The following is a 12,651-nucleotide window of genomic DNA, read 5'->3' as shown; positions in this document are numbered from 1 at the left end:
TAATAATTATATCTAATTATTTTTTCACATTTTCTTAAGATTTAAAGGGAAAAAAATCAAGAAATCGATTTTGCAGATACTTTGAAAAATTCTCCAGAAATGAGTTTTCCTCCAAGGAAATGGTACCAATTAGTGTCGAAAATTAATTAAATATTATTACTAATTATTATTAACCGTTTTCATAGGATTTAATGGGAAAAAATCAAGAAATCGATTTTGCAGATACTTTGAAAAATTCTCCATAAATCAGTTTTCCTCCATGAAAATGGTACAAGTTATTGTATAAAATTAAATTAATTAATAATTATATCTAATTATTTTTCAACATTTTCATAGGATTTAATGGGAAAAAAATCAAGAAATCGATTTTGCAGATACTTTGAAAAATTCTACAACAAAAATTATTTCAAGGGTGTAAGGAACATAAATTTTTAACACAAAATATACATTTTTCATAAAACTTTTTAATAATTATTCATGTTATATTCAAGGGAAATAATAAAATATCATTTACAAGCATTTTTTTTAATACTGAATATATCACCTTAAAAGAAATTTCTTTTTTCTTAAAAGTTCTTTGGACCCATGAGGTATTTTAGTTATCACATATATTTTTTATTTGCCTTTTCAATTTTATTTTTTTCCGTTCTATTAAATTTAATTGAAATATATTTTTTCCTTTAAATTGCAAGAATTTTTTTTCTTTTAAATTCCAAAAAATTATTTTTTCCTTTTTATATTGCTTTCACTTAATTTTTTTTCCTTATTCCTTTCAAGTGAAGTGTTATTTTTCTTCCCTCTCTTCCAGAAACAATTTTTTTTAATATTAGTAGAAGTAAAAAAACATATCCCGTTCAAAAGAAGTTGTTTAACGAATCGAAAAAATAGAAAAGAAATTCTACGCTTAAACATTTTTTTCTTTCCCTAAAAAAACACTTTCAATTCCAATTTTTTTTTTGCTTTAAATTCGAAGAAATATTTTTCCTTTAAATTTGTAAAAAAATTTTCTGCTTTCACTTAATTTTTTTTTCTTCCCTCAAAAACCTTTTTCTTTTCTTTATCATGTTTATTTTTAAGAGCAGCAAAGTGGTAGTGGGTGAACCTGTTGTTCAAGTTATGATATCTCTGTATAAAATGGCAGAAAGTGTTTTAAGAATAATTATTAGCATTTCTTTAAACATTTAAATTTTACAAACTTGATAATTTTCTTCAAACTCCTCGTCATCATGGTCATCGTAATCGGAATCCCTAATAGATTCTTCTTCATCATCCATCAAGTTCTCGTTCTCTTGAATTTCCTCGTTTAATTTTTTGTTTTCTTCTGATGGTTTTTTCCCCCCACAGCTATTGCTTCTTCTTCATTGTTTATAATTTTATTTTTGGGTGGTAGAAGCCTGTCCATCCATTTCGAAGTTTCTAAATACTGCGCAGCTTTGCAGTATTCTTTACCCCTCTTTATTTCACCACCCGTCTTCTGGATCATTATTTTTCTTATTTCCTCTTTTATCAAATGATAAATTGGGATGCCTCTCCTATACCATATTAAAAACCAAGGTTAAAATTGGAAGACATTATTTTTATTTAATTCTATATTATTAATTGAAGGGCCTGCGCGAATACTAAGTATTAGGGATCCGAACATTGTCTAAAAGGCTGGGCATGTGCGCCTGCTCTAAATTGAGCCTGAAGTAGTTACGTCATATAGACGGATTTAATTATCAAACTTACCCGTCTACCAGCTCTCCTTTTAAGTGAATTACGTTGAAATCTATACAAAATAATTTATTTTATACTTATATATATTACATTAAAACTTCAACAGAAAATATTTTTCCATTCTTGAAAACACACCTTTCTCGCCAACCATGTACCCTTTAACGAAACTAACGTATTCTTCAACTTTTGATGCCAGTGTTTCAAGAGGAGTTAAAAAATAACTTCTTTCCCCTTTAATAAGTCTAGTAACTGCACAGTGTATGTCTTTAAGTTAGCGAAATGTTTGTCGTTGTTAGTCTTTCTTAACTGAAATAAATTTAAACTCATTCAACAATTGACCAGAACTGTTTCTTTTTCGAACCGTTGGCACAGCACAGTAATATACCTACTACCGCTCTAAATTACCAATTGACAACATACCGAAATGTTTGAATGGTAATTTAACGATAACTGGACTAAATTTGTCACTAGTACTAAATCAACGTACCTATGGGGACATGACAAATAGAAACAAAATAAAATGATACTTACCTCTTGTAGTTCAAAATTTCCTGTAGAAATTATGAAGCTTGTATGTTCATTTAATGAAATGTTCTTCTCAAAATAATCCGCGAGACTTTTTATTTGCGAGTGCGATCTTGTATGTCCAATTATTTTCTGCCACCCCTTGACAGCTGTTAAATAATAATAAAGAAAAGTTTAATCACATGAAAAATTATACAATATATAATATTACATTCGTAATATCCTTCGTGTTTTAGGAATTCAAGAGCAACACCATCGCCCACAGCCACGAAACCCCAAATGCTTGGAATCAAATCTTACAAAAATGATAAAATTTTAAAAATCACCCCTAGACAAGTCACCGATAGAACACTTTGCTTACTTTGGTTTTCCATTTTTTGCGAAAATTATTTTCTTTCACCAATAGGCATGATGGAGTCTTAAAAACATTTGTTTGTTATTTGTTGAAATATTAAGTACAACAAACACTTTATCTCATATCTATATTAACGGAATCCTCAAAGTGGGTACAACTTACCATAGATTCTCTTCACTTTAAATGTTTTCCTACGTTGAGCTTCTGAATCTGAAGATAACAAAATAAAATTTATTGGTACGCAGCAAAGTATCGCTTTTTTCAAGCGTAGAATGGGATGGAGTATAATTGTTGTTAGAGCTAATTGTGGGCTTGCGCTTTTTATGTTAACCCTGTTAAGTTACATTTTTCGCGATAACTAGCTTCTACTCGCGAGGCGCAAGGGTGATCTACGCCGTTTCGGGAAAGTACAACCAAACCATAAGGCGAGGGCTTCACTCCTTTGCCGTTGATAGTGTTAGGGAAGCTTCAATATGCGAATAAATATTTATACTATGTCCTTGAAACTTATTTTATCACCTAATAGAGTACGAAACTAATTAATTTTTGTCTTTAATATATATTTAGCGATTTTTAAATCGTTTTGAGGGAGTTACATGCAATGCAAGTGACTAATTACCGGACCTCTAATGTTCTACAAGAGCGCAAAATCGAAATTTTAATTAAATTAAATTTAAATATAATATGAAATTGAGTTAGTGACAGAACGCGAGAGATGGACAGAATCTCCAACATCGCATGAAGTGTGGAGTTACAAAGGGGCTTTCGGGTAAATGTAGCTGTCAAGTTTTTTTTAATTTTTTAAATAATAATATGAAAAAAAGTTAGTGAATTACAATTTAATTTTCTTTTACGGCCCCTCATATTGAAATTTCCACGTTGCGACATATTTTGACAATTGACGGGACAATTGACTTCAGAGATTAAAAATTCTTCCAGATATAATTGAGACAAAAAGACTTGAAACAAAGAACTCGACAGTCTTGAAACGACTGGTCCCGCGTTTTCTGCAACGAGGTTAAATGGTTCAGTTTTCAAATTTTTATTCCTCAAAACCGGAGACGCGTCAAAAATAGGACTATAACCAGATTCAGATTATACTAAATATTTTTCAGCTTCACAATCACACCTCCCCGTTCCCGAGCCCGCCATGCATTGGCCCATTCAATATCAACCAAGGCCTAAGTAAACATTACTTATACTTGATATTTTAATGAATTATAAATGTATATTTACCCGCTGAACATCGCAAAATTAAAATAAATAAAACCGTCTTTAACACGTTATTTAACATTTTATTAAACTATTTTCAACGTCGAATTTAACCAATTTATAAACAGTTTGATTAGGCTGCTATCCATAAGTAGAGTGGGACTCGTGTGGGACTTGGTGGGATATAGACCGAGTCAGCGTGGGAAATAATCCGGTGGCACAGGGCAAATGACCAGTTTAAAAATTTCCTGGACCAGTTTAAAAATTAAATCGGAGGGGCGTCAGTGGTCCACGGGACCACTGAGAAATTTCAATGGTAAACAGAGTCCAGACATTATTCTGAACTATTTTAATTACCCACTTCTTTAGTTTAACAGACGACGCGCCCTGGTCAATGGTCATGGACCAGTTTATTTATTCCAGGCCAGGAGGTTTGCTGACCCAGTGTCCAGTTTTGATAATATCCTTATTTCCGAACCTGGACCGAGTGGGGAAATGTAAAGCCCCGCCCATTGACATGCGCGAGCCGATAACCACTGGATGTTTTCCTTTCAACAGCCATAGCCCACTCAATCACGCGCGTCACGAAGCAAGCTGCTCGCGATAGCGCGAGCAGCTTGCGTCCTGTTTACCCTTGAAATTTCTCGTCGTGACGCGCGTGATCGAGTGGGCTATGCAACAGCATCAAGTAAATGGCGGTAAAATCTACTCTTTGGCGCTTTTAAATGACAATTTATTTAAGTGTAAGAATTAAACAGGAAAATGGAGGCTGAGTGTAAGATAAGTGTAGTTTTAATTATAATTTGTTAGTTTAATTATAAGGCATCCATGAATTTTCCAAAAACATTCGTGTTTTGAGTTGATTTCACATTAATTATACTTGATTAAGTTTAATTTATCGGTTTATCTAGTGTGGATACAAGTTTCGATAAAATATTAACTTTAATTGCAATTACCCTAAAATATGTAAGAGCTTTCGATGTATTTTAATGATGAATTAAATTAATTTGAAAGTGAAATAGGAAACATCTGTGGTTGTGCGAAAAACTTGTGATGTTTTAATATTAATTTGAGCGCGGTTCGGGAGAGTGGATTAAGCTTAAAAGTATAATTTATTGGAATTTTTTACCCTAATTGCAACGTTTAGTCATGGAAGAAGAAGGGTAGGGAATGGTGAGGTGAATAGGCAGACGGCTACGCGAAATGTAGGGTCACGTGGGAAAACTCTTCTCTCCTCTCGGCACTAGCTGTAACGCGATTACTGCTCTGCGCAATATTGGCACGCAAGCAGAGAGAGGGATACACTGTTTAGATCCGCTCTCTACCGCCTCTGCTACTGCGCGCCTGCGCGGAAGCTTTCAACGTTGGTGATAAACTCGGGAAGGAGGGAATGAAAAGGGGGAAGTTACGATTTTTCAACGCGCTCTCTTTAACACTATAGGACCCTTCCATACCCTTCTTCTTCCATGGTTTAGTGAAGTTTAACATTTTTGCCAGTCATTATTTTACCCAAAACTTTTGAATTTCGAGCCAATTAATGTACTTTAAAGATAGTTTAAATTAACTTAAGTGTGAAATAGAAAACATTGGGATTTATACCAATGGCTTGGGTAGTTTTAAATAAGATTAAAAGTTATTTGAGTTTTTATCCAAAAAATGAATATATTTGGTTTAATTTCACGTTAATTATATTTAATTGAGTGACAATTAACGTAGGATTGTGTTTCAGCAGTGTACATTTAGGTTATAAAAGGACTTTCAATATATACTTCACGTTAATTGCAATATTTAGTGGAGCTTTTGAATCTTATTTTACCCTACACTTTCGAATTTCGCGCCTATTAATGTATTTTTAAGATAATTTAAATTAACTTAAGTGTGAAATTGAAAACATGGGGCTATACTAACAGCTTGTGCAGTTTTAATCTTAATTAAGTATTTTATTTCAAAGTTACTCAAGTTCTCATCCAAATATGTATATTTCATGTTAAAATTCACGTTAATTATACTTAATTAAGTTGAAATTAATGAAGGATTGAGGTTTGGCAGTGTTGATTTAGCTTTTAAATGAGTTTCAAATCACCTTAATTGTAAAGTTTAGAAGAGTTTTTCATTCTTGCCAACACAATGTGTTAAATTTTTATCATACCACGTGCTAAATTTGCGGTAACATAAAGATCATCTATAACATTTGTTAATGAATGATGTGATTCTATAGTTTAGCAACTTTGGCTTCAATAACAGTAATTAAATTAAATACCTAAACAATTCATAGCAATTTAGACAAATAAACAAACGGCAATGTGAACTGTGGAGATAGCAAACAACGTAACCCTCCGTTGCTGACGTGGTTACGTTGGAAAAATCTGCGCTGATGTAAACATGGAAATTATTTGACTAATTAAATTACATAACGACACTGTCCTCCTGGATTAATCAGCACCACTGTTACTTATATTTATGAATTAACAAAATCCACTGTTGGTAACAAATAGTTAAGCTGCGCTAACGTAAACATCACGACTCTGCCGTAGGGAAAACATATTAAACTTTTTGTCATCTTACCAGTAGTATTTCGAAGTTTTCGATCTTTCACAGGGTGAAAAGCACTATCTTTATTTAAACACGTTAACAATTTGAATAGGTATGCCATTTTTACATCAAATTGGAAGCGAACACGGAAAATACAGCATAAAAAAACCTAGGGTTAACCCGGTTAGGCTATGTTTCTAACATAAAATTGAGCAGACTATATAAAGGATTCCAAAACAAATGAGAGCTGGAAATCAGCCTTTTTAATAATCTTTAAAGAGGAAAGACACTATATGAGACTAAAATTACATAGAGTACCTAAAATAGGGGAATGGCAGCCCTCTGCCTTCGACTGTATTAAGCTCTATGGGGAAATAAGATGGAGTGCCAGTAGTCTATACAACTTAAGCCTTGGCCGTAAAGGACGTCGAAAAACTTACTTCAAAAGATATAAAAACCTCTATTAACTGTAATTATTTACCTGAATTAATTTTTTAGATGAAAATTCGACCTGATAACGACGTATTTCTTATTAAGGGTGCTACAGTTAATTAGAAAATACATATAAAGGTGCTCAAGCTCGGATGAAATACCTAAGTAATTTGTTAGCGTCTACTGCTAAGAAATTAAGACAATCAGCAAGAAAGCATTATCCAACATTCGCAGCAAGAAAGCCAACATTCGCAATTAGTCAACGTAACTTGTTAGCACTCACAAACTTAGGCCCTTCTAGTTGTCAACGAGAACGAAATGAAGAAATAGGTTTAAGCGCGCTATAAGGTTAGGCTGACTTCTGACCCAAAAGTAATTTTTGGATGTACTTTGTTAATTAGTTTAAGTACAATACTTAGACTACATTAATTAAAAATCGAAACAGGTAAGTTTCCAATTTCATAAATGCTTGTTAATTTAGAAGTATTCCGAAAACTAACTTCGCTGTAGTTTTTCCGTATGGCCGGCTTCAATTGCCTTAAAAAACCAAAATTTTTTAATGCTTTTTCTATGGGACGCTAACCCTAAAAACTGTGAATTTTCCTTTAACATTACGGAAGGGTGTCATGTCATATCTACAAGGGCCTACCGGCCCTGTAGAGTATGTTGTTTTTTATGTTACCTTGTTTTAGGCAATCACTTACACAAAGAGATTCCACGGGTTTGCTCTTACATTGAGCCTCTTCATGAACAATGGAAACAATTTCACTACCACCACTATGTTCCTTTTCAGTAACTTCTGATAACATTTCAATTTTAGTAAAATAATTTGTTATTAGAGGTGTAATTTTTCTAATTGCCTTTTTTCCTTCTTTTTCTGTGTTTCACAGGGTCCAATTTCTAGGGCTGGAGTGGTATCTTTTTGTAAACGGCACATTGTGTTGTTGGACGACCCATTTTCATAGGGTTCAATATCATCGGCTTGAATGGTTAGGTTTTCTAGACCATCCTCTAAAGCTTTCTTCCCATTAGAGATACCCTTTTTTTCAAAGGGTCGTTGAGCTTTTGAGACTGAGGGCTCAACGTTTTGTGTAGTGGTTAGCATTGCTAGACCATCCTTAGTGTTCTTGGTACCCAGCTTGTCACTGGGTCCAATTTTTTGTACTGGAGTGGTTAGCATTGCTAGACCATCCTTGGTGTTATTGGTACCCAGCTTGTCACTGGGTCCAATTTTTTGTACTGTAGCTGTTAGCATTGCTAGACCATCTTTGGTGTTCTTGGTACCCAGCTTGTCACTGGGTCCAATTTTTTGTACTGGAGTGGTTAGCATTGCTAAACCATCTTTGGTGTTCTTGGTACCCAGCTTGTCACTGGGTCCAAGTTTTGGCATTGGAGTGGTTACCTTTGGTAGACCATCCATAGAGCCACTGAAACCTGAATTGTCAAGAAATTCAGGTATTTTTGTTTGTTTAGTAACAAACCCTAAAAATAAAAAACAATTCAATTAGAATATTTATAAGAGCAACCACTGTAATAAAAGGGTAAAAAGGCAAAATTTAAGAATAGCCCCTGCTCTTCCAAACTTAATAAATCATATACCAAATGAAAGCTCACGCCTTCCTCTATTCATAGAGTAATATCGGTTACGGGGAGGGTGACATTAAACTCCGCCCATTCGCCCTTTTGGAGGCAGAATTTAACATGAGCTCTATAGCCACCAGAAGGTGACTCCATCTGTTGGCTTGTTAATTTCATTGGCTGAAAAACCAATGACGTCTCACCCCCCTCAGCAAATATAACTCTATTGCACACCATTATAGTGAGCGCAAACAATAATTAACATTAAACAAGTTGGGAAAGCCAAAATATTACCTCTCCGAGTGGAGATGACTTTCACTACCCCTTAAACAACCTTAATATATGCATCTATCGCTTTTTTTAATTCTTTGCAAGTGCAGGAATTCAATTTTAAAATAGTCAATTGTTCAAGCCTTTTCAATATCTCTCTATTGCTGTGGAAACTATACTCTCTCGCTATACCTCAACCGAATTCTTAGTCTACCAGTATGATTTGTAACATTTGTCCATATCAAAGCTGAATCATACCTCGCCACACAAAAAGCAAATGTCCCCAAAACATGGAAGCCACAACCCAATCACACATAAGCTAGGCTCGTACTTGTTCATCGCTTTCGATGATTTCACTAATATTAGCATTATCATTTTGTACATTATTGGGTTCCTCATTAATAGATATGCCTACGCTTACAGTACTTTCAATAGAACTTTTATTTAATGCATCATCTTTCGCAAAATCATGGCCAACTGGCCTCGCGGTAGGACCAACATTGGGTGTGCTAGAACCTGTTCCCGAAACAGCCTTTTTTTCAGCTGCTAACTCTCTTCTCCTTTCATTTTCTCGTTTCCTAAATTCAGGATCTGACCTTTTTGCCCTCATTCTTTCCCTTGCTTTACGTTTCCTGATTTCCTCTTTACTTAAATTATTATCTTCCTCCATTTACTTATTAATCAGTTAAATACTCACAAAGGTTGGCAAAATCAATCTCCTTAAATAGTCACACAGGTTGGCAAAATCAATCTCCTTCAGTAATACGTAAGGCTTAATTATATTATTTGCCGAACAAAATTAATCGAGCAAATTTAACACTTAACTTCTTCCTTCGAAATTCTATCAAAGAATGAATCAACTGTTTAAAAAAGGTTTTTTTTCGCGAATAGGGCGCTATCATACCAACAGCAATTCCGTCATATTTAAAAAATATACTTTGCCAACACTTTTTTCAAATAAAGAATGATAAAAGTGCGTAAAAAAAGGTCTTTCACAAATAGGCCTAGGGGGCGTATAAACTAAACAGCAACAACGCTCTACAGCTACACTAATCTTACACAAACAAGGAGTACTATAAACCCACTACTGGAAGCGGTATTTTTATTCAAACGTAAAACAATTTCGCTTAAGCTTAACATCTCTAGACATCGGTAAAAATGTCTCTATCACTCCTAGGTAACTGTACGCACAGGATTTTACGACATTATAACTCAAATTCATCTGATTATGTTTTAACAAGGTTAAATCTAACTGGGAGTAAGATGAAAGGAGTAGAAGCTTATCTGTCTTAGGAAATATGAAATTTTATCTTAACAGTTCGTTAAATCATAAGTTTATAACGAAAAAACGCGGCAGGGGAAAACGAGCAGACAACAGCGATTTTTGGGGGTAGAAGGTCAAGAGCGCCATCTGTCGTCCGTGCCAAAGTTGAACTTCCACTCGAAACGCAATGAGAAAGTGGATAAAATAATGCCATCAGCTATTTAACTGCGTCGATATATTTAACGACTTGACCCATGACATGCCCATAACACTGGCTTCTATGAATCCTATTTATTCTTGGATGCTAGGAAACTTGGTAGACGTAACAGTCTGTACCAAGTACCCAAGCATCCTTCAATAAACGCCTGACAACATTGTGGTACGCATGGTACAACTAAAAAATAGGATGTGTATCTATCTTTCCAGTCACTCCAAGTCGTTAAGCCCTCATTACAGAGGATTTGAAACACTATCGTAATTCCAAGTGTCTCGAATCTCTACGTTCCTGTCCATTATGAACAGTGCTGAGAGAATGATACATCAGAAAGAGCCATTCAAATCGAATTGCCGAAAATATTATCCATATTTTCATTTCATATAACAGAGAAAACAAATTATTATGGTTCTGAGAGGAGCTTCCCATTTTGGTTGTTGTTCTCAAAAATATATCGCAATGCACGGGCCTAGATAGATATAAGAGACAATGTACGAAATATAACGCAATGCACGGGCCTTGATAGATATAGGAGGCAATGATTTAACGACTTCGGTACTTGGGTTTATCTTTAATATTTAAATGAATATAATTATTTTTAATTATTTTAATCGCCAGTAAATAACTTTAAAAATAGTTAAATCGTTTAAAATAAAGTTGTTCATAATATCTTTCGAAATTTTGCTAATATTGACGTTTAAAGTGAAGGGTACCCTTCTTGCCCGCTTTCTTCAAATTTTGGGGTATATATACGATCCGTTTCCATTATAATAATAGATAAAAACGCATTCGCGTGAACCTTTGGTGGAAGCCCTGCCATTGGGAGGCTAGACGTTTCTCGTAACCCTAGCCGCTCGCCGCGTATATCTTGAAACCAAACGATGACGGTGGAAAAGAAGCCAGAACGTACTGACCGGCGTCCATGTGGAATGGACAAAAGACCTGAAGATGGTGATGCATAGAAGCTGGTGTCAATGTGGAATTGACGAAGAACAGAAGATGGTGGTGCATAGAAGCTGGAGTCAAGGTGAAATTGACGAAGAACAGAAGATGCTGGTGCTTAGAAGCTGGTGTCAAGGTGGAATTGACGAAGAACAGAAGTTGGTGGTGCTTGGAAGCAAGCAAGTACAGACTAGTGTCCATGTGGGACGGACAAAGACTAGCATATTGTGGTCCTTAGAAGCCAGTTAGTAAAGACTGCTGTTGGTAGATGAATGGCCAAATTTCCGTGAACCGCGAACGCGTTCCGGAAATCGGGTATTTGTTTGCTCCGATTTGTAAACTGCGAACGCGGTCACGTGGGGTCTGACAGACAGACACACACACACACACACAGACAGACACGGCCGGTGTAATACCTCTCACGTGACATACGTCACTCGGAGAGGTAAAAACTGATTATATATATAGCAGTGCCAAAGGCTTTGCCAGGACTCGCTGTGATGATACACGCGCGTCCGTTACAAAAAAATGCATATAAATATAGCTTCAAACATTTGAAGTTTAAGTGATCAAAGAATCGCATTTTTAAAAATACAAAACGCACCTAACCAAACCAAACCTAACGTAACCAAACCTAACGTAACCAAACCAAACCAAACCAAACCTAACCAAACCAAACCAAACCAAACCAAACCAAAACAAACAAAACCAAACCAAACCAAAACAAACAAAACCAAACCTAACCTAAACTTTATGATTGAAGGTAATTTTTTACTCATTTTAACAAAATTCATTCCGCGTAAATTATCTTATTTTCACATAATTTACAGGTTATTTTAGGTTAGGTTTGGTTTGGTTAAGTGCGGCGCCGCTGCGTGTATCATCACAGCGAGTCCCTGCAAAGCCTTTGCCACTGCTATATATATAATTAGTTTTTTAATGTTAATTATTGTTTGCGCTCAAAAATAGCCGGTAACAATTCAAAGAGTAAAGCAATTTACCTTTCTCCATCCTTAAAGATATATGCCTAAATTTTTAAAACTTAATTTAAAACTTTAAAAGTACGAGAACAAAGCAGCGCGAAATAAACGCCAAGAGTCCAAGAAGCCCAAGACAAAATGGCGATTTTTTTTTGGATTTTTTGTTGAGTTTGCATGGCGAATTGGGCTCTTACGTCCGCGGCAAGGATGCGATTATTCAGGGTTCAGTATGTGTGTAAGCAGGGGAAGGAAATGAGGTTTACTTGGGAGGTGACGGACGGGGTGTGGGGGTCATGTCACCTCCGGCGGACACGGGGCAGTCGGCACCTATAGGGTAGGATCGCCGACATGTGTCTTATTCCCTCAAACTTTGCCGCCCAGACGCTTGGCTTACAGGAGTAAATGGCGAATTTCACACACCAGTAAGTAACACGGCGGGTACCAGCGTGGGAAATAAGCCGGTGGCACAGGGCAAATGACCAGTTTAGAAATTTCGTGGACCAGTTTAAAAATTAAATCGGCGGAGCGTCAGTGGTCCACGGGACTACTAGGGACCAGACATTATCTCAACTATTTAAATTACCAACTTCTTTAGTTTAGCAGACGACGCGCACTGGTCAATGGTCATGGA

At 35.5% G+C, this 12,651-nt stretch overlaps 1 long non-coding RNA gene across 1 annotated transcript; it reads right to left on the bottom strand.

Moving 5' to 3' along the window:
• Window positions 1–1,276: 1,276 nt before the first annotated feature.
• Window positions 1,277–3,499, bottom strand: LOC149668646 (uncharacterized). Its single transcript, XR_016367906.1, has 6 exons — window positions 3,433–3,499; window positions 2,759–2,806; window positions 2,453–2,659; window positions 2,248–2,390; window positions 1,729–2,022; window positions 1,277–1,532 (listed from the first exon to the last, which is right to left on the bottom strand). It is a non-coding gene; the product is annotated as an uncharacterized LOC149668646 (long non-coding RNA).
• Window positions 3,500–12,651: the final 9,152 nt, after the last annotated feature.

The sequence above is a fragment of the Phalangium opilio genome, unplaced genomic scaffold (genome assembly GCF_054372755.1).
Source record: "Phalangium opilio isolate 3A_F unplaced genomic scaffold, DU_Popi_V2 ptg000055l_1, whole genome shotgun sequence".
NCBI classification, from domain to species: domain Eukaryota; kingdom Metazoa; phylum Arthropoda; class Arachnida; order Opiliones; family Phalangiidae; genus Phalangium; species Phalangium opilio.
This window is presented reverse-complemented; position numbering and strand designations above follow the sequence as displayed.